The sequence below is a fragment of the Aedes albopictus genome, chromosome 2 (genome assembly GCF_035046485.1).
Source record: "Aedes albopictus strain Foshan chromosome 2, AalbF5, whole genome shotgun sequence".
Classification (NCBI taxonomy): Eukaryota; Metazoa; Arthropoda; class Insecta; order Diptera; family Culicidae; genus Aedes; species Aedes albopictus.
In genome coordinates this window covers 34,604,073-34,624,120 of record NC_085137.1, presented here as the reverse complement: position 1 = coordinate 34,624,120, position 20,048 = coordinate 34,604,073, and the positions used below count along the sequence as shown (strand labels likewise).

Genomic DNA, 20,048 nt, shown 5'->3' with positions numbered 1-20,048 from the left:
GGTAAATTATGTTTTTATAAAGCGTAACACAGCGCTAGACACTCTCGCTACCCCTAGCGTTACGTAATATTTGAACGAACCCTTTTGAGCTGCCGGGCATTTATGTCTACCCATTTACAGAAGTGTGATTTATTCTTTTGTTATGTGCGTCTTGTCCGCTTGCTTTGGTACGTTACATCCCATTGATTAGGGGCGTTTTAGAATGCTCTCTAGCGCCAACTATCGGATATTTCCTAAAATAAATTGTTCATCACTAGATAGGCATTGACTTACCGAACATCTTTGCTGAAAACATCAACCTTTTAAAAAGTAAGGATCACGAGATACGCGAGAATATATGTTGGGGTCCAATGGACCCCAGGGTCCTAAAACGGACCTTTTTTTAAGGTATCCTTTTGAGGGTTAAATTGTCAGCTCCTGCTATGCGGTGGTTCGTTAGTACACCGAGTAGATTTGATTTCATTGCAGTAATCCCCTTAAATTACCTGTCATGCCGTAATTGCATGCCACCCTCATTCCTAGCACCATTCATGTATAAACCTCAGCCAAAAAACCCTATTCCATTCGAAGCGAATCTTGACAGTCCTCCCAACACACCGAACTGCCCAAAGCATCGATGATAGAAATGATGAAGGTTTTAAAATATTCAAATTTTAAACAAAACCATACCCGAACTTGCCTGAAATAGTTTGCTTCATTACGGATGCAACAACGTACCACGCCAGCCCAGCCCAGCTTCCGCTGCGTTGTGGTCCAGCCACCTTTGTCATCATCGGCGTTGGCGTCATCATGCGGTTGTTGAATCTGCCAAAGTCGAGGAAATTATTGCGTTCAATTTAACCTCATTCTGCTACTGGCTGCTAGCTGCTGCCTTTGCTCTTACAGGACTTCTTCCTGGCGAAGGCACGGAATTACAAAATTGCATGTTTATGAATATTTAATGCAATGTAATAACGAGAGCAATACATATTCCGCAAGTTTTTCACACTGCGAAGCAGTGCGCGGGTGTTTCAACGTCGACGACGACCAGACCAACCGAAGGATCCGGGCGTCGTCCGTCCCTATGCAAAGTGATGCCGGTATTATATTCGCTGCTCATTGTCCCCCGGTTTGATGGTGCTGCGCCAGCTGGCAAAAGCTCTGCCATCTACCTACACAAACGCTGTAACTGGTGCTTTTCGGAAGCCTGAAACTGCTCTGGATGGAGTACTGCAGCAGTACAAACTTGTCGAGGAAATAAGTGCATGCATAGAAAAGCTGAGTCGAGTCGTGTACCGGCCATAAGGAACCAGTCCGAGTCCGAGATCCATTCTTTATTGCTAAGATAAATTACAGCATTTTGTTCGCTCATCGTGTCCATTGTTTCCGGGAGCCAACGTCATCGTCGTCGTCAGCATCAGTTAAACTCCTCAGACATGGGAGGGCATGAGATGACCAGGCGGTTCTTGATTGGCGAGATGTGATATGCAGAGAGTTACGATACTCTGATACAGTGGGCGATCTGTTTGGTGTTGGAAAAATCGCATCTTTGGAAGATGGAAAGCAACAAAGCTATGTTGAATTACTTAGCAGAACTGATTCGTAGTAGCGTGATTTGAAAGAAAGTGTAATAATTTATTCTAGCTCCCAAAAGGGACTCTTCTTAACCACTCATTGTTTGGAAGGAAGATAGAGGGTTTTTACAAAGTTTTACCATCTATACGAATTTTCAAAAAAAAAATTATGAACGAAAAAAGTTATGGTCAGAAGTTTTTGAACAACCCTAAGTGAACCAAGAGCTACTAAATCAAGTCTCCTTTTGTGATTTGTATAACTTTAAAGTTATCCTTCAATGTGTCTACCTCCCGGAAGTAAAAATTACTCAGTCACACAGGTTTTTGTTGATACGTAATTCAGATGAATTGTAGTAGAACGTCATCTATTTCATAGTCTCTATTAGTTTCTGCATCATTTTCTTCGATCTCTACAAATTTATGAAATTGTTATATTAAAGGTTACAGGGGCGTTCCAGGGGGTCCCAATGGGTTTCAGAGGGGTAACTGGAAGTCGCATTTCACAAGGTCCAAGGTAGAGTTCCAGTGAGATTCAGAGTCTCAGAGAGATCCAGGGGAGTTCCAGAGGGTTTCAGGGGCGTTTCAGGGGGTATAAAAAGACCTCAGGCGCGTTTCGAGGGGGTATCAGAGGTTTCAGTGGTACGAGAAGGTCTCAGGGGCGCTGAAGGAGTTCTCAAGATCGTATCAGAGGGTTTCAGGGGGTTCCAGGGGGCTCCCAGGGACGCTTCAGGGTTTCAGGGGATCTCTAGGGGATTCAAGGGGACCTCAGTACCACTTCCAAGGGGAAACCAGGAAATTTCAGGAGCATTTCGAGGAAGTTCCGGGGGAAAACAGGAGGTACTGGTAGATCTCAGGGAGTTTCAGGGAAACTTCAAGGGGTCTCAGGGCCAGGGATAGGAAAAGTACTGGAAAAAACGATTACTGGCTCTGACATTTTCCCACACGAAAATCACAAGCGCAGGCAAATTCAAACTGCTCGAAAAAAATGCCATCGACATTTTTTTTCCTGTAGCCTTCTCTCTCAAAACAATTTCCTAACACTAGAGCGCCAGTACTTGAGCACAACGACGACACAATTGTCTGTCTCTCCCGTTTTCGCCTTTTTCTTCCTTTCAAACCGCGTTTAGCTAAACTTTTTTACAAAGCTAGGATTGTGCTCTAGCTGTTTGTGCAAAGAGCTTTTAATTATTTATTAAAACAAGTGAGTTATTAGCGGTTGAACATATTCGACATTTTGGTATGGCTGCTCATGAATATTTTTGTCTGCAAGCGAAATCTATCAAGCGCTTGCTTGACTGGCATCGGCGCGGCTGCTGATGGTATTGGTGCTTCCGTTGTTTTGTTTTTATTTTACTGCCAGAATCGATGAAATGAAAACAGATAAAGGTCTTTTTGCCATACCTGGTCAGGGGTATTTCAGGGGATCTCAGAGGGCTCCAGAGGGCCCCAGAAATGCTTCAAAGGATCCCAGATCCTCTGAAACACCTCTGAAAATCCCTTGAATCCCCCTATGGCCTCCTTGAGGCTTCTGAGACATTTGATGTGTCTCAATGGCCCCCCGGAATTCCCCCCCCCCCTCAGAGCTCATGATACGCCCCTGAGACCCCCCATAGAACCTCTGAAACCCCTTGATGCATCCCAAGAGGCCCCCTGCAACCCCACTGAGACTCCCTGAAACGCCCCTGAGACCCCCTGAAGCACCCTGAAACGCCCCTGAGATAGACGTGTGCGCCGAATATTCGGCGTGAACTCGGCGTGCATCGGCGTTGGGCTTCTTAAAAAATTATGATCAAAGATAACTAATGTCTAATGATTGAATTACAACAAGTGGACATCTAGCTATGTGCTGATGCAAACATTTTCTGGTTTTAATGATGGTAGCCTTTCTGAGAAAGGATACGCCGATTGGCGTGCGGTTTTCACGCCGCCGCCGCCGCCGATTGCCACGCCGACACGCCGATGCTTCCTGGATCGGCTTCAAACAACATAACCATCAACTTTTTTCAACAGTGCATGGGTATAACACCCCTTAACCAATCTCCGTTTAAAAAATATAGTATATTTGATTCTTGTTGACTTGGGAAACCGCACGCCGATTCACGCCGATTTCTCATCGGCGCGGCGCGGCGCGGCGGCGCACACGTCTACCCTGAGATACCCTGAAGCGCCCCTGAGAGCTCATGGTACCCCTCAAAACACCCTGGGGAGCCCCTGGAGACCTCCTGAGGCCCACTGAGGCCCACTTAAACTCCTCTGAAACCTCTTAAGATGACCCTGGATATGGAGATGACATGGTACTCCTCTCTGGAACCCTCAGAGACCCCCTAAAACGCCTCTTAAGTTCTTAAATTGACCCTGAGACAACATAGTACCCCTGAAACTCCATGGGATCTCTTGAAACGCCCCTGAAACCCCAAAAGACTTTTTTGAAGGCCTCTGAAAACCCCCTGAAACCTCCTCAGAGGACCCTGAGATCTTCTTAAACGCCCCTAAGACGTGGTACCTCCTGAAACCCCTTGTGACCCCCTTAAAACGCCCATGGCGTCTCCTAGTATGTATCGCCCTAAATCCCCCTGAAATGCTCTTGAGATAATCTGGAATTTACCCGGAACCCCCTGAGAAAAACGTCTCTGATGCCACCTGCAAGCTTCCTGAAACTCTTTCGAGACCCCCTGAAGTGCCCTTGAGACCATCTGGAGTCTACTTGAAACGCTCCTGAGATCTCCTGGTACCCCCTATAACTCCCTGAAACACCCTTGAGACCCCCTTGAAACTCTCCCTAAGGTCCCTTGAAGCGCTCCAAAGGCCACATTGGACCCCCTTGAAGGCCTCTGAAAACCCCCTGAAACACCCTTGAGACCTCCAGGCACCCGTTGGGACCGCCTGAAACGCCCCTGCAATTTTCCCTTGCTCTCCAATGAACGTCCCCTGGCCACGCCGATGCCATAGTTGCCGTCGCGCAATTTGGGAATTAGTGCGTAAATCGGAGAAGTGTTTTTTTTTTTCAGTTTTATAATTAGTTTGTGAAGATCGAAATCACAGAGTTCCTAACCTGTGAAAAGGTTATTAGTTATTTAATTACAATCAATAATTTAGCAGTTTTGCAAAGTTCAGTGGTTACCAACCAACGGTCATGGGCCAAGCGAATTTCTCAAGAATCAAAGGTATGAGGATAAAGTGAAAAGGTTTTTCGCATTCTGCACTTCAGGGAGTATGTACTTATCACAATGTAGTTGTATTGCAAACATTAGTGGTTTCCAATCTATGGTCACGGGCCACGTGAATATCTCAAGAACCGAAAGTGCTAGGAAGAAGAGCAAAGCTTAAGTTTAAATTCCTTTGACCGATCGTCATTTGGCCGAATGCCATCTGACCGAAAGGGTTGTTTTTCCGAATGCCGTTTTGCCGAATCATGATCAAAAGAATTCAGAGGCAGTTTTTGACATTCTAAATGCCATAATGATCACCAGAAGTATTGCCTTCTTTCAATCATATCTAGTTTTGATATTCATTGATTAATTGGCGTTGAAACTACCGATATTTTATAAAGTTTTTTCCTTCTTTGAATCATAGGCTGTTTTTTTAGATATACTGAAACGGGAAACAATGCCATGATCACTTTATTTCATCATTCATTTTTCCTCCAAACGTCATTCGGCCAAACAATTCTTTCGGCCAAATGGAGTTCGGCCAGATGACCCGGAACCCTATAATATAATGCTGCTTAATCTGCATAATTTGAAAAGCCGATTTGACTTTTTCATCGCCTTTTAGATTCTTGAGGAATTTGCATGGCCCGTAATTCCAGTTTGAAACCCCCTGATGTTTGATATTGAAATAAATACTCCTTGAAACGCAGTATCCTTCAAATATTTACTATTTCTCCTCGGCCTTTAGGTTCTTACGAAAACAGCATGTCCCGTGACCCCAGCTTGAGAACCACTGAATCTCATTTCTCATCTCTCATCTCATCTCTCATCTCATCTCTCATCTCATCTCTCATCTCATCTCTCATCTCATCTCTCATCTCATCTCTCATCTCATCTCTCATCTCATCTCTCATCTCATCTCTCATCTCATCTCTCATCTCATCTCTCATCTCATCTCTCATCTCATCTCTCATCTCATCTCTCATCTCATCTCTCATCTCATCTCTCATCTCATCTCTCATCTCATCTCTCATCTCATCTCTCATCTCATCTCTCATCTCATCTCTCATCTCATCTCTCATCTCATCTCTCATCTCATCTCTCATCTCATCTCTCATCTCATCTCTCATCTCATCTCTCATCTCATCTCTCATCTCATCTCTCATCTCATCTCTCATCTCATCTCTCATCTCATCTCTCATCTCATCTCTCATCTCATCTCTCATCTCATCTCTCATCTCATCTCTCATCTCATCTCTCATCTCATCTCTCATCTCATCTCTCATCTCATCTCTCATCTCATCTCTCATCTCATCTCTCATCTCATCTCTCATCTCATCTCTCATCTCATCTCTCATCTCATCTCTCATCTCATCTCTCATCTCATCTCTCATCTCATCTCTCATCTCATCTCTCATCTCATCTCTCATCTCATCTCTCATCTCATCTCTCATCTCATCTCTCATCTCATCTCTCATCTCATCTCTCATCTCATCTCTCATCTCATCTCTCATCTCATCTCTCATCTCATCTCTCATCTCATCTCTCATCTCATCTCTCATCTCATCTCATCTCTCATCTCAACTCTCATCTCATCTCTCATCTCAACTCTCATCTCATCTCTCATCTCATCTCTCATCTCATCTCTCATCTCATCTCATCTCTCATCTCAACTCTCATCTCATCTCTCATCTCATCTCTCATCTCATCTCTCATCTCATCTCTCATCTCATCTCTCATCTCATCTCTCATCTCATCTCTCATCTCATCTCTCATCTCATCTCTCATCTCATCTCTCATCTCATCTCTCATCTCATCTCTCATCTCATCTCTCATCTCATCTCTCATCTCATCTCTCATCTCATCTCTCATCTCATCTCTCATCTCATCTCTCATCTCATCTCTCATCTCATCTCTCATCTCATCTCTCATCTCATCTCTCATCTCATCTCTCATCTCATCTCTCATCTCATCTCATCTCTCATCTCATCTCATGTCATCCTTCCCTAATCCTCTATCATATCCTCTAACCTCGCCTCTACCCTGCCTTTTACCCTACACAGATAAAAATAATGAGATTTACACGTCATGTAAACTTCATTTTAGTCATGTAAACTTACTGTTATGATGGTTTACATGATATATCATGTAAATTTCCGTCATATGTCATGTAAACACTCAGAGCCATGCTGAATTACATGACATAAAACGGAAATTTACATGATATTTTATGACATTTACATGATATGTCATGTAAACTTCTGTGATATCCCACGCTCCAATCATGTGCATCATATGTCACACAATTTTGCATTCTTTTTTCGATCTGTGTACCCTCTACTCTAACCCTCTACCCTACCCTCTACCCTACCCTCTACCCTACCCACCACTTTACCCTCTACCCTAACCCTCAACCCCACCCTCTACCCTACCTTTTACCCTACCTTCTACCCTACCCTGTAACATAACCCTCTACCCTTCCTTCCACCCTACCTTTTACCCTACCTTATACCCTACCTTCTACCCTATCCTCTACTCTTTCCTCTTTCCTACCTTCTACCTACCCTACCTTCTAGCCTACTTTCTACCCATACCCTCTACCCAACTCTCTACCCTACCCTCTACCCTAACCCTCTACCCAACCTTCTATCCCACCTTCTACCCTAACCCTCTACCCTAACCCTCTACCCTACCCTCTACCTTCCCTTTTACCCTACCCTCTACCCTACCCTCTCACAAAATCCTCTAGCCTAACCATCTATCCTACCTTCTACCCTAAACTTCTTCCCTACCTTCTACCCTAACGCTCTACTCTACTTTTTACTCCATCCTCTACCCCACCTTCTATCCTACCTTCCACCCTAACCCTCACCCTACCCTCTACCCTAACCCTCTACTCTACTCTTAACTCTACCCTCTACAATAAGCCTCTACCCTACCCTCTACGCTAATCATCTAGCCTATCCTCTACCTTATCCTATATCTCTTCTACCCTCTACCCTACCTTCTACCCTAACCCACTACCCTAATCCTCTACCCTATCCTCTACCCTACCTTCTACCCTACCTTCTACCCTACCCTCTACCCTAATCATCTACCCTACCCTCTATCCTAATCATCTATCCTAGTTCTATCCTGGTATCTACTGTACCTTCTACCCTAATCCTCTACCCTACCCTCTACGCTTATCATCTACCCTACTCTCTACTTTACCTTCTATTCTGCCCTCTACCCTACCTTTACCCTACCCTCTAACACAACCCTCTATGTATCATACGTATCACATACCCGAATACCTAAAACCCCAATTTACGGCTAAAGAATTGGCATGATCCTACTAACTACCATGTGCCTCATTCATATTTTAAGACATGTAGTACACGTAGTCATAATATAAACGACACACATACAAATCTTTTTTTTTTTAATTATTTTTCAACAAAACTAAACTTGCCTAAGAATATGGGCATGTGCACAGTTAATCACCAGAAAGCCAACTCTTTCCCCTTGATGTGCCTATCAGCACCTCCCGTTCACAAGCAGACACCACTATGAGCACGCTTTGTTGGCGACCTTCAAATGCATAAATAAGGTTTGTGTGTGGTAAGTAACAAAAACAACAGACAAATAAAAAGTGAAATTATTTCAACGCCTTGTTTTCGATTCTACTGATAAAGTTGAATATTCAATAGAATGAGATTTTTATAGCAACAACAAGGTAGCGTGGCCGAGCGGTCTAAGGCGCTGGTTTAAGGCACCAGTCTCCTCGGAGGCGTGGGTTCGAATCCCACCGCTGCCAAGAATATTTTATTTCCTTCAAAGGTTATTCTCAAAACAGTCAACGTCTATCTTCTGAAAACAAATTTTGAGCAATCCCTCCCTCCTCCAAAATTCTAAGAATTCGTATACCTATCTTCACTGATGTCCGTGAATATCTCGTTACTTCCACACCTTGTCAACTTGTCTTCTTGGCTCCTCAGTTCCGCCAGTGTAGGGAGAGAACGGAAAGATGAATTTATTTAAATTTTTATTACCGCAACGTGAACCTTTCAGATCACATAATTGTCTTTCGCGGTGCTACGCCGTGAAAATATAGGTTATGAGGGCGAGGGGGGAAGTTGGCTACCGACGTCGTCGCCACCTTCATCGAAGCGCTGGTGCTGGCGTGCTGGTGTTTTCCATTTATGTATTTCCCTCTTTCTCGAATGTATTGGCAGCATTTTCTCGGTGGCGGTGCGGTGGATGGAAGAGATGGAGCGTTTATGTCTTTTGTCACCATCATGTGGAATTACGTGGAATTTCGTGCTGGCTGGCGATGAAACCTGACGGCGGAAGCAGTATGCTTTCTTGGAACATCAACGGTAATGCATTAACCCGACCCGACTATGGCTCTACGCGGAGAATAAAACGATGTGAACGTGATTCTGATTTGAAGTGAAGATTTTGTTCCAAGGATGTGCTCGAAAAATTATTGGGAATTACTGAGAAATTATGAAATATTCTCTCTCTGTTGGCATAGAACACGTTTATTTCCTATGTTGAAATACTTAAAACAAAGTCTACATATTTAGTAAGTGGGCTGTATCATAATCTTGCAACAATGGAGTGGTTTTGCTTTCAACGTCTTCATACAAACCTGATCTAAAAATATGCACGACCTGATTGCAGAGATTTCCCATAGCTCAGGTCGTATCATAAATCTGTCGAAACAAGCAAGATATATGGCCGGGAACAGAGGCCTCCTCATAGTCAGGAGATGAGCATTATGATATACTACAACTTTGGTGGTTCTTACCGAAAAATACGACAAAATATTCAAATACAGTTTGTTTCACATGTATGTTTCCGATCCACATGATCCCGTCAGCCTAATTCTAAATTAATAATCTGTTTCGCACTTTTGGAAACAATAAATAACTTCCACAGCGGATCCGGAGGCTTACCCTATTCGTCTCGCCTCAAAAACTTCCGATTTAGTCGCGCATTTGCTTAACTATGAAGACGCTGAAGAAGATGACAAGCATCATACGGAAACAGGAGAAGCGAACTCTCATAAGCGCGAGTCTCAAAGTAAGACAAATAACCCTCAATCTGCATTAACTTTCAACGAGATCGGACGGAGTTTTCGGAATGTGTTATTCACGCTGGCGCTGCCAGGAAAAGTTACACATTCGGCGGCGTAGCACAATATATAGGGGAAAGAGGGGCATAACGCCCCGGCTAAGCATATGTGGTCATAAACCTCAAATGATGCTTATTTTAAGGTGGTATTCTGCCTTGGAGAGCAATTCACTCCCTTACCTAAGAGACTTCACCTTTTGGTCCGTGTTTCCACAAAATTTCCCATTCAAATAAACAATTCAAAAAAGTTTTACTTTTTAGGTGCCGGAAAACTGCAGGAGGCAAAACGCCTTTTTGGGTGAGGCATAACGCCCGCTGGCATTTCCCGCTTTGTCTTGTTGTGAAATACCAAGGGGCTCCATCGAACTCTTCCCAGCAGCAAATGAAGGAGTAGGAGGCGCGTGGTAGAATAATGGGTTGATTCCATATAATCAGCGCGCAATGTCTTAATTTCTGTGCGCAGGAAATTAGAGAATCTTGCCGAATGTGGAAAATCGTCGTTTTTCCCGCTTTTCTTTCGACAATTGCAGCCGTTCTTGGGCTTAACCTGCTCTGTTTGAGTTCTAGTTTGCTTGCATCTAACGAAAACCTCCACAATATGATGAAATCGTGTGAAGGCGTTTTGCCCCCGGGGGGCGTTATGTCCGCAGTTCCCCTACTGGGCAGAGTGCTTCACATTCCGGGAATTGTGGGTGAAGGAACACTTGAGGAAAGAGAGTTACCCCCCCCCCCCTCCCATCCGGGATGAGGTGAAGGGGTGTTCTTACAACTTATTTCGGTTGTCTGTTATTTATACAAGCATGCAGATGATGAGACGTTTTGAGTAGAGGCGTTTAAAAAATTATTTGATGGTCAATACAAATGAATACATTCAATGAAGAGCATAAACAGTTTACATTTTTTGAGAAAAAAAAACCTGGAATTCAAACTTTATGTATGATTTAGGAGTTCTCAGGGGTTTATGAAGTGTCCCAGCAGTCACAGGAGCGTTTTAGAGAGTTCCAAAGGGTCACAGGGGAGTTTCTGAGAGTCCCAGAGTTTCAGGGGAGTTCCAGGGGGTCTTAGAGCATTTCTGTCGGTCTAATGAGGTTTCAGGGAGTCCCAATGACGTTCCAGGGTGCCCAGGGGGTTTCAAGAGGGTTCTTGGAGATTGCAGAGGCACTTCAAGAAGTCTCAGGGGCGTTCCAGGGGTCTCAGAGGCACTTTAGAGTGGACCCATTGGTTGATACCGAGCGAAGATAGTTGGATTAATAGGCGCCATGGGGAAGTTACATTCCACCTGACACAGGTCCTTACAGGTCATGGTTACTTCCAACAGTGTCTACACCGTTTCGGGCATGCGGATTCTCATGAATCCCCAGTGTGCAATGGTTTAGAGGAAACGGTGGAACACCTTTTTTTCGTGTGCCCGCGTTTTCGCACAATGCGTGACCTAATGCTTGCCACTTGCGGGGAGGACACAACTCCGGACAATTTGGTCCAGAGGATGTGTAGGGATAAGTTTGGCTGGCACGCCGTTTCAACGGCTATCGCCCATATCGTCTGGGAGCTACAGAGGAGGTGGTGCGTGGACTCGGAGAATGGCTAGTTCAGATGCAGTACAAGAGGTGGTCCAGGGGTTCGGAGTCGGCTTCGTAGGTCATACCGGTGCCCTGCGGTCGAGATCGACTCTTACAGCGATTAAGTGGCCGCGGAGAGGAAGTCCCGGTAGCGGTGCTGTCGTGGCGTCGGTCTTTTGGGTTGGACCCGAGCCCGCGGTTGAAAAGGGGTCCCCGGTTAGGGCCGGGGCAGGTGGAGACCCTGCTGTCTGCAACCTTCGGGTGCAACTGATAGGGCCTGAAGGGTAGTGATACGGGTCAGATCGGGTTGCACGTGGACATCAGATCTTGATGTTTGCCAAGCAGTTGGGCGCGGGCGGGGTTGACCCTGCCCGCCTTCCGAGGACAAAGGGAGTGGTGAGGACCACTCGGGAAACTGGCTAAGCGCCAGCATGTTACCGGGATGGACTCTTCAGAGCGAGTCACCGATGTTCGATGCAGCAGGCTACGCAGCTGACCTTGAGGGTGCGATGTGCACTAGCCCCTCTCTGAAGCAATACCTTCTTGGTGTTTCCAGAGAGACGTAGGATTTGGTGACCATAGGAATGTGTTTAGTTGGTACATACGAGGAGAGAATAGTCCTGGCTTTTACTATTGTAGTGGCTTCGTGGTCGTGCGGCTAAGGTCACCAAGCCTTTAGTCGCATCGTGCTAAGAAGCGCGGGTTCGATTCCCGCCGCAGCTGTCAGGAAAAGTTTTCGGCTGTGCCACTGGGCGTTGCATGCTAGTCCGTTGTCTAGTGTCGTGCTTCCTTCAAAAAGCAAATAGCTCACTGGAAGCATTGAACGTGTCCGTGTCTTTTAAGACGGCCCCAGCCCCACACTACCCTATCCTTGATGTTAGGGTGTCTGTTTGCAGGTTATCCTCCTATGAAGGCACTTTAGAGGGTTTCAGACTCTGGGACACTCTGGGAGTTTCAGGGGGCTCCGGGGAATTCCAAAGGGTCTCAGGGATGTTTCAAGCGGTATCAAAAGCGTTCCGGGGGGTTTTAGGTGGTTTTATGGTATCCCAATAGCATTTCAGGTAGTCCAAGAAGATTTCAGAGTAGTTCCAGGGCCTCCAAGGAATCTCAGGAGCGTTCTAGAGGGTATCAAGAAGTCTGTGGGGGCTTCAGGGGGTCTGATGGGCGTTAGACGAGGTATAAGGGAGTTTCCGGGGGTTTCAGAGACACTCAAGGGCTATCAATGGAGTTATGGGGGGTCTCAGGAGCCTTTTAGAGGGGGCTAGGAGATCTCTGCGGAGTCTCGGGTATGTTTCAGGGGGTTCTAGGGGGTTTTCCTGAGGATTTCAGAGGCGTTCCAAAGGGTGTCAGTGGCGTTCCAGGGGGTCCCAGGAGCAATTCAGTTCGGAGTTCAAGGAATCTCAAGGAACGCTCCAGAGGGTCTCATGGATACGCTGCGGCGTATCTGGGGGTTTAAGAGGATTTCACGGGCGCTTCAGAAGGAAGAGGTTCTACGGGGTTTCAGAAGAGTTCCGTTCCAGGGGCGTTTCAGGATGACCCAAAGCGTTTCAGGGATACACCAATCTCTTTTTATGCATGCTATTTGTATGCACTTTTAATTTATGCACCTTTTTTATACCCTACATAAAAAGCGAGAGGAGCTTCCTCAGAGCCAATATTGTGCATAAGAATATTTAATAATGACGGGAACTATTGCAACGGTGACTAGGGGGTGTTCATAGGGGAGAGCAAAGGAAAATTACAGGTACGTTCAGGGAGTCCCAAGGGGTTACAGCGGGGTACTAGGAGATTTCAGGAGGGTTATCGGTAGTCTGAGGGGGATTTCAAAAGCATTACAGAGTGTTTCAGGGGGCTTTTCGACGGGTTTTGTAGGCGTTACAGGTAAGTTTTCAGGGGTTTCCGAAGGTCTTACGTGCGTTACATGAGGTCCGAGTGGGTTTTGAAGGGGTTTCGGAGGCATTTCAGGAAGGCTGGTTCGGGTGGCCTCGGCTACAGCACTAGGCTTCGCGACTCCGAATCACAGAAACGACTGGTACGACGGCGAATGTGAACAGTTGAAACGAGAAGAATGCAGCATGGGCGAGAATTCTGCAACACCGTACGAGAGCGAATGAGGCACGTTACAAACAGGCGCGGAACAGGCAGATGAAGAAGCGCCAGCAGGAAGAACGAGATCGCGAAGCGATGGAAGAGCTGTACCGCGCTAAGGAAACACGAAAGTTCTACGAGAAGCTGAACACCGCTCGCGCAGAGGCTTTGTGCCACAAGCCGACATGTGCCGAGATAATTACGGGAACATTCTCACGAGCGAGCGTGAGGTGGTCGAGAGGTGGCGGCAGCATTACGATGAGCACCTCAATGGCGACGTTGCAAGTACCGAAGGTGGCGTGGTAACAGATCTAGGAGTATGTGCACAGGACGAAAGACTTCCGGCCCCTAACCTCCAAGAGATTAAGGAGGAGGTTGGCCGGTTGAAAAACAACAAAGCCGCTGGAGCAAATCAACTACCAAGCGAGCTTCTAAAATACGGTGGAGAAGCACCGGTGAGAGCACTACACTGGGTCATTACCAAGATTTGGGAGGAGGAAGTATTACCGGAGGAATGGATGGAAGGTATCGTGTGTCCCATCTACAAAAAGGGCGACAAGTTGGATTGCGGGAACTACCGCGCGATCACACTACTGAGCGCTGCCTACAAGATACTCTCTCAAATTTTATGCCGCCGTCTATCACCGATTGCAAGAGAGTTCGTGGGGCAATATCAGGCTGGATTTATGGGTGAACGCGCTACAACGGACCAGATGTTCGCCATCCGCCAGGTGTTGCAGAAATGCCGCGAATACAACGTGCCCACACATCACTTGTTCATCGATTTCAAATCGGCGTATGATACAATCGATCGAGAACAGCTATGGCAGATTATGCACGAATACAGATTCCCGGATAAACTGATACGGTTGATCAAGGCGACGATGGATCGAGTGATGTGCGTAGTTCGAGTATCAGGGACACTCTCGAGTCCCTTCGAATCTCGCAGAGGGTTACGGCAAGGTGATGGTCTTTCGTGCTTGCTGTTCAACATTGCTTTAGAGGGTGTAATAAGAAGAGCGGGGATAAACACGAGTGGGACGATTTTCACGAAGTCCGTTCAGCTGCTTGGTTTCGCCGATGATATTGATATTATTGCTCGTAAATTTGAGACGATGGCGGAAACGTACATCCGACTAAAGAGTGAAGCCAGGCGAATCGGATTAGTCATTAATGTGTCGAAGACAAAGTACATGATGGCAAAGGGCTCCAGGGAGGAATCACCGCGCCCGCCACCCCGAATTCATATCGACGGTGATGAAATCGAGGCGGTTGAAGAATTCCTGTACTTGGGCTCACTGGTGACCGACGACAACGACACCAGCAGAGAAATTCAGAGGCGCATTGTGGCAGGAAATCGTGCCTACTTTGGACTCCGCAGAACTCTGCGATCGAATAAAGTTCGCCGTAACACGAAGTTAACCATCTACAAAACGTTGATTAGACCGGTCGTCCTCTATGGGCACGAAACATGGACCCTACGTGCAGAGGACCAACGCGCCCTTGGAGTTTTCGAACGGAAGGTGTTGCGTACCATCTACGGCGGAGTGCAGATGGAAGACGGGACTTGGAGAAGGCGAATGAACCACGAGCTGCATCAGCTGCTGGGAGAACCAACCATCGTCCATACCGCGAAAATCGGGAGGCTACGGTGGGCGTGTCACGTCATCAGGATGTCGGATAACAACCCGACTAAAATGGTTCTCGAGAGTCATCCAACCGGTACAAGAAGGCGTGGAGCGCAGCGAGCTAGGTGGATCGACCAAGTGGAGGATGATCTGCGGACCCTACGCAGAGTGCGGAACTGGAGACAAACATCCATGGACCGAGTGGAATGGAGGCGGCTACTATGTACAGCAGAGGCCACCCCGGCCTTAGCCTAACCGGTAAGTAAGTATTGGTCGGGAGGCGTTGCGGAGGCGTTTTTTGGAGATTTCAGTGAATCTCAGGTGCATTACATAGGGTCCGAGGGGGTTTTGGTGGGGACTCCGGAGGCATTTTAGAGCGCAAGTTTTAAAGCATATTCGGTGGATGTCAGAGGCATTACGCAGGCGTTTCCAGTGATTTTGGATGGTCTCAGATGCGTTACATAGAGTCCGAGAGGATTTAAGGGAGATTTTGGAGGCATTTCAGGCACTTTCATAGCATTTTCGACGGGATTCAGAGGCGTTAGAAAGCGTTACGGAGGAGTTTTCATGGGGCTCGGAGCCTCTCAGGTGCGTTACATGGGATTTGAGCGGGTTTGAGGGAGATTTTTTAGGCATTCCAAGAAATTTCAGAGCATTTTCTAGAATTCAGAGGCGTAACGGAATCGTTACAGAGGAGTTTTCGGGGGTTTCGAGCCTCTCAGGTGCGTTACAGGGAGTGCGAGAGGGTTTAAAGGTGATTTTTTTTCTAGTTCCAGAGCATCTTAGGCAAGATTTAGAGGCGTTACGGAAGCGTTACGGAGGAGTTTTCTGGGGGTTCGGAGCCTTTCAGGTGCGTTATATGGGGTCCTAGGGGAATTCAGGGGGACCTTGGAGGTATGTCAGGAAATTTCAGAGGACTTTTAGAGACCCATCACAACCCCTTATACGACCGTTACCTAGAATGCCTCGAAATGCCTTTGAAACCTCCGTAATCCCAGTTTCAGAGCATTTTCGGCTGGATTCAGAGGCGTTACGGAAGCGTTACCGAGGAGTATCCAGGGGTGTCGGAGCCTCTCAGGAGCGTTACATGGGGTCCTAGGGGGATTCAGGGGGATCTTGGAGGTATTTCAGGAAATTTCAGAGGACTTTTAGAGACCCATCACAACCCCTTATACGACCGTTACCTAGAATGACTCGAAACACCTTTGAAACCTCCGTAATCCCATTGAAACGCTCTTGAAATCATCAAATTCAATTTAGAAGAGGTAACCCCTTTGGACATCTTCAATAGTGTCCAAACCCCTTGAAACGACACAGAAATGCTGTCAAACGCCCCTAAAACCTCTAGGAACGCCCTTGAAATGTTCCTTAAACATCCTGAAAATCCCTTAAATAACTCTAAAATTACTCAGAAATGCATTGAAAAGCCCCTCAAACCCCTTGCAAAGCCTTTACAGGCTCCTGAGATCCCTTGAACTGCCCTAAAGGACAAACGTCTTGAAAACCCGCTTCAACAGTGCATCAGAACTTCAAACGCACAAATCTCAAGAAGCAAGCTTCATACAGCAGTGCTTTACATTATTCTGTTCTTGCTCACACGTAAAAAGCTTAAAATAAGAAGATCAGGTGCGTTGTTTTTGTTTACGAAGAGATTTGTGCCCTCGAAATCGTGAGTAGGTGCCAAAGTCGGCCATTGTGGCGGTCATTTTGGGATTCTACCAAGTCTGTTCTTAAAGACCCTTGAAACGTCCCTGAAACAACCTTAATACTATTGAAATGCCGCTGAATTCCCCGTAATCCCATTAAAACGCTAACAAATCTTGACAGAATACCCATAAAAGGCTCCTCAAATCCCCTGAAACAACCCCTTAAAATGCCCCTGAAGCCCCTAGGAACAACCTTTTTTTTATCTCTCTGGGAGCTTTCTGGAAACCACCTTAGCGCAAACATAATTTATGCATAAATTTTCCTCTTTTTGTGCCTTTTTAATTTCTGCACATTTTTAATGCAGTCTCAAACGAGTACCTTAAATAGATGCAATGTACTGAAACCCCCTCAAACCTTTATTATTCCACTGAAACACCTTTGAATTCCACATGTTCCATTTGAAATGCTCTTGGAATCGTTTGGAGCGAATTGAAAAGGTTCCAGAAACCTCCTGAAACGCCCATTAAAATCCCTTTAAGTACCCCTGAAATTCTATCAAACACCTTGGTAACCTCCCTAAAACATTCCTGACACTCCCTGAACTCTCTGAAATCTCTAACGCCTCTGGAACCCCATGTAATGCCCTCAAAAACCTACTGAAACCCACCTTAGGGGCTGTCCATAAACCACGTGGTCATTTTTTTGGGACTTTTCAACCCCCCCCCCCTTGCGTGGTCATTAGTCCATACAAAATTTTTTATTTGTCCATACAAAATGGTCATTGGCCGAACCCCCCCCCCCCCTATGACCACGTGGTTTATGGACAGCCCCTTAATCGCCATTAGAACCCATAGAAACGCCTTGGTCCCCAGAATCATAAAAAGATATCCCTTGGAAAACTCCTTGATCATCCCAACTTTTCGGGGAAACCCTAACACCTTCTTCATCCTTTGACATGTGGCACCTCTGCCAAATTAGCAAAACGAAACAAGCGAAATCATTTTAAACTTTTACTTTTACGACTCGGTGGCGGTGGCAGTGGCGCCCTCACCTTACGAACGTCTACCATCTCTAGTGGAAACCCAATCCGGGGGCTTATCACGAGAATTAGCTATCCACCAGGAGGACGGGCGGCACAAAGTGTTCTGGATACGGTTCTCAGTCTCACTCGGAGTCGGAACGCACGGCGAGCACGATTAAAGAGCTTTCGTAATTAGAAGACCTAGCTTTCTACCTCTGGGCTTTGTGAGGGGGTGTTGAGAGGTGAAGAATGACGATAAAGTTTCTCCTGTGGTAGAGCCAAACCTGTGAGAATGTGCTCAACAAAGGATGGATGGGATAGGGTGGAGGCGTCAGAGTAACGCATTTGATAAGAATAGTTCAAGGGGGCATCAGGGTTACACATGGCTTTAAATAGATCCGTTTTCTACGCAGGACATTTCGTACCGTTGGCCAAAAATAAGAAGGGGGAAGCATTTGCGTCCGCTAACTACCGTTATCAATAATTGGTAGTGATAAGTTCATTTTGCCGCCACTTCTCGCCTGAATCGAGCTACATTATTCCCGACGAAAGAGTTTTGCGTAAATTGAAAGGCAAGAGACCGCATTACCTACCTACTTCTGCACTGAACGAAAACCCCCGCCGTGCGGAGAATGATTCTTCATTCAACTCGACACAAATCCGCAGAATCGGAATTTTGAATGATAACAGAGCAGAATGTTTTTCCTTCGTCCTAGTGAACGAAAATCATCCTGTTATAAAATTAGAACTGGAACAATTTGTAAATGATTTTTCGCTTAGGGCTTGTTGTGATTGATAATCATCACAAAACCATCTGAAAACATTTTCCTCTATGCCTTATGACGAAAATCATTCAATATCAGTTCAACATCCGTCATTGGTTCAAAATATTAAGATGGCTGAGTTGGAGTTTGTTTGCCGGGAGATATTTTGTAAAAAAAATTCAAAAGCAATATCGGTTATTTTGTCGTTCACACATTACGAAAGGTAAGGATGACTTATTAAGGATTTATTTTCATTATTGAAACAACCATATGGACGATAATTATTTACAGGATTCTTGTTTGTAGCGCCACAAAAAATTCCACAAGGAAATGGAATTTAGAGATTCTTGATTACTTTAGAAGAACCGGCCGGAGATCTGCATGGATGGAACAGAGAGTTATGTGAATCCGATGATCGAGCTGAATCGAGACATACAAACATTTTCTTTTTATTTATATAGTGATGGAGAAACTTTTGTAAGCCTTATTGAAGTCTATATAAATATATATGTATATTTCTCTGTAACAGGTGTATTTATCAGGTTTTTGGTTAATTTCAATTTTTTTTTTACTTAAAATATCACCCTATTAAATCACCCTAAAATATCACCCTATTAAATCAAATAGGGGATGGAATGAAAATCATTTATTTATTGGCTTCCAAAAATGTAATGAAAATCATCCTTTTCTTGGGCGGTCATCATTCAAAATGTTTTGCTTTTGAAGGAGACTGAGTCGAATAAAAATCATCCGAATCTTGTCTGATAATAGGCATGGGGCTCGGATGAGGCAAAAATCATTCAATTTCTGGCGGGGGTTTTCGTTCAGTGTGAAGAACTTGGATGAGGGATGAGTGGAAGAGTGCAGGTTGAAGATAGGTGCGCGATGTGCGATGATAGACTTTCATTGTTTTCAGATGGGTTAGTTCCTGGGCTTGAGTGGCAGCACGTGAATGATAGCGTTATAATTAGATGAGACACACAAACTTACGGAACGATGTAGTTGACTTGTAGTTGCTAAGTGGCGATAACATTCACTCTGTCAGAACAGCGGTGAGTAAATACATACAATGATATGCCGTGCTGTCCTGGTGATAAGCAACTGCAAAATAATTCCCATACCGGGAATCGAACCCGGGCCTTCCGGGTGAGAGCCGGATATCCTAACCACTAGACAATATGGGACTTGTTCTTGCCTCCGTCCGTTGTTGCTGCTAAAATCAGAGCATATCGGATATGATGGTAATTAAACCCTGCAAGCCACCTTCAGCTTCAATTTACCGCATAAATGATTGCAGGATATGCTCAACCACATCACAGCGTGTGTGTTGTTTGTACCTTCCTAAGTGATTCGCTCGCTCACTCTACTCAAACAAGCATAGCGAGCATTCCAAGATCCGACATCAGCATTTTCTTGGAATCAACATTCTACTAGCTTCGCTCTTGCTCCATCCGCAATCTCCGCATCCGTCCCCTGGGTGATGACGGCCCCCAACAACGTCTGGAGAGGAGTATCAAT

The 20,048-nt window shown here is 45.7% G+C and overlaps 2 non-coding genes across 2 annotated transcripts; one reads left to right on the top strand and one right to left on the bottom strand.

The window, feature by feature from the left end:
* The first annotated feature begins 8,419 nt into the window (after window positions 1-8,419).
* On the top strand, window positions 8,420-8,501 carry Trnal-aag (transfer RNA leucine (anticodon AAG)). Its single transcript has one exon. It is a non-coding gene; the product is annotated as a tRNA-Leu (tRNA).
* An 11,141-nt stretch (window positions 8,502-19,642) lies between these two features.
* On the bottom strand, window positions 19,643-19,714 carry Trnae-cuc (transfer RNA glutamic acid (anticodon CUC)). Its single transcript has one exon. It is a non-coding gene; the product is annotated as a tRNA-Glu (tRNA).
* Window positions 19,715-20,048: the final 334 nt, after the last annotated feature.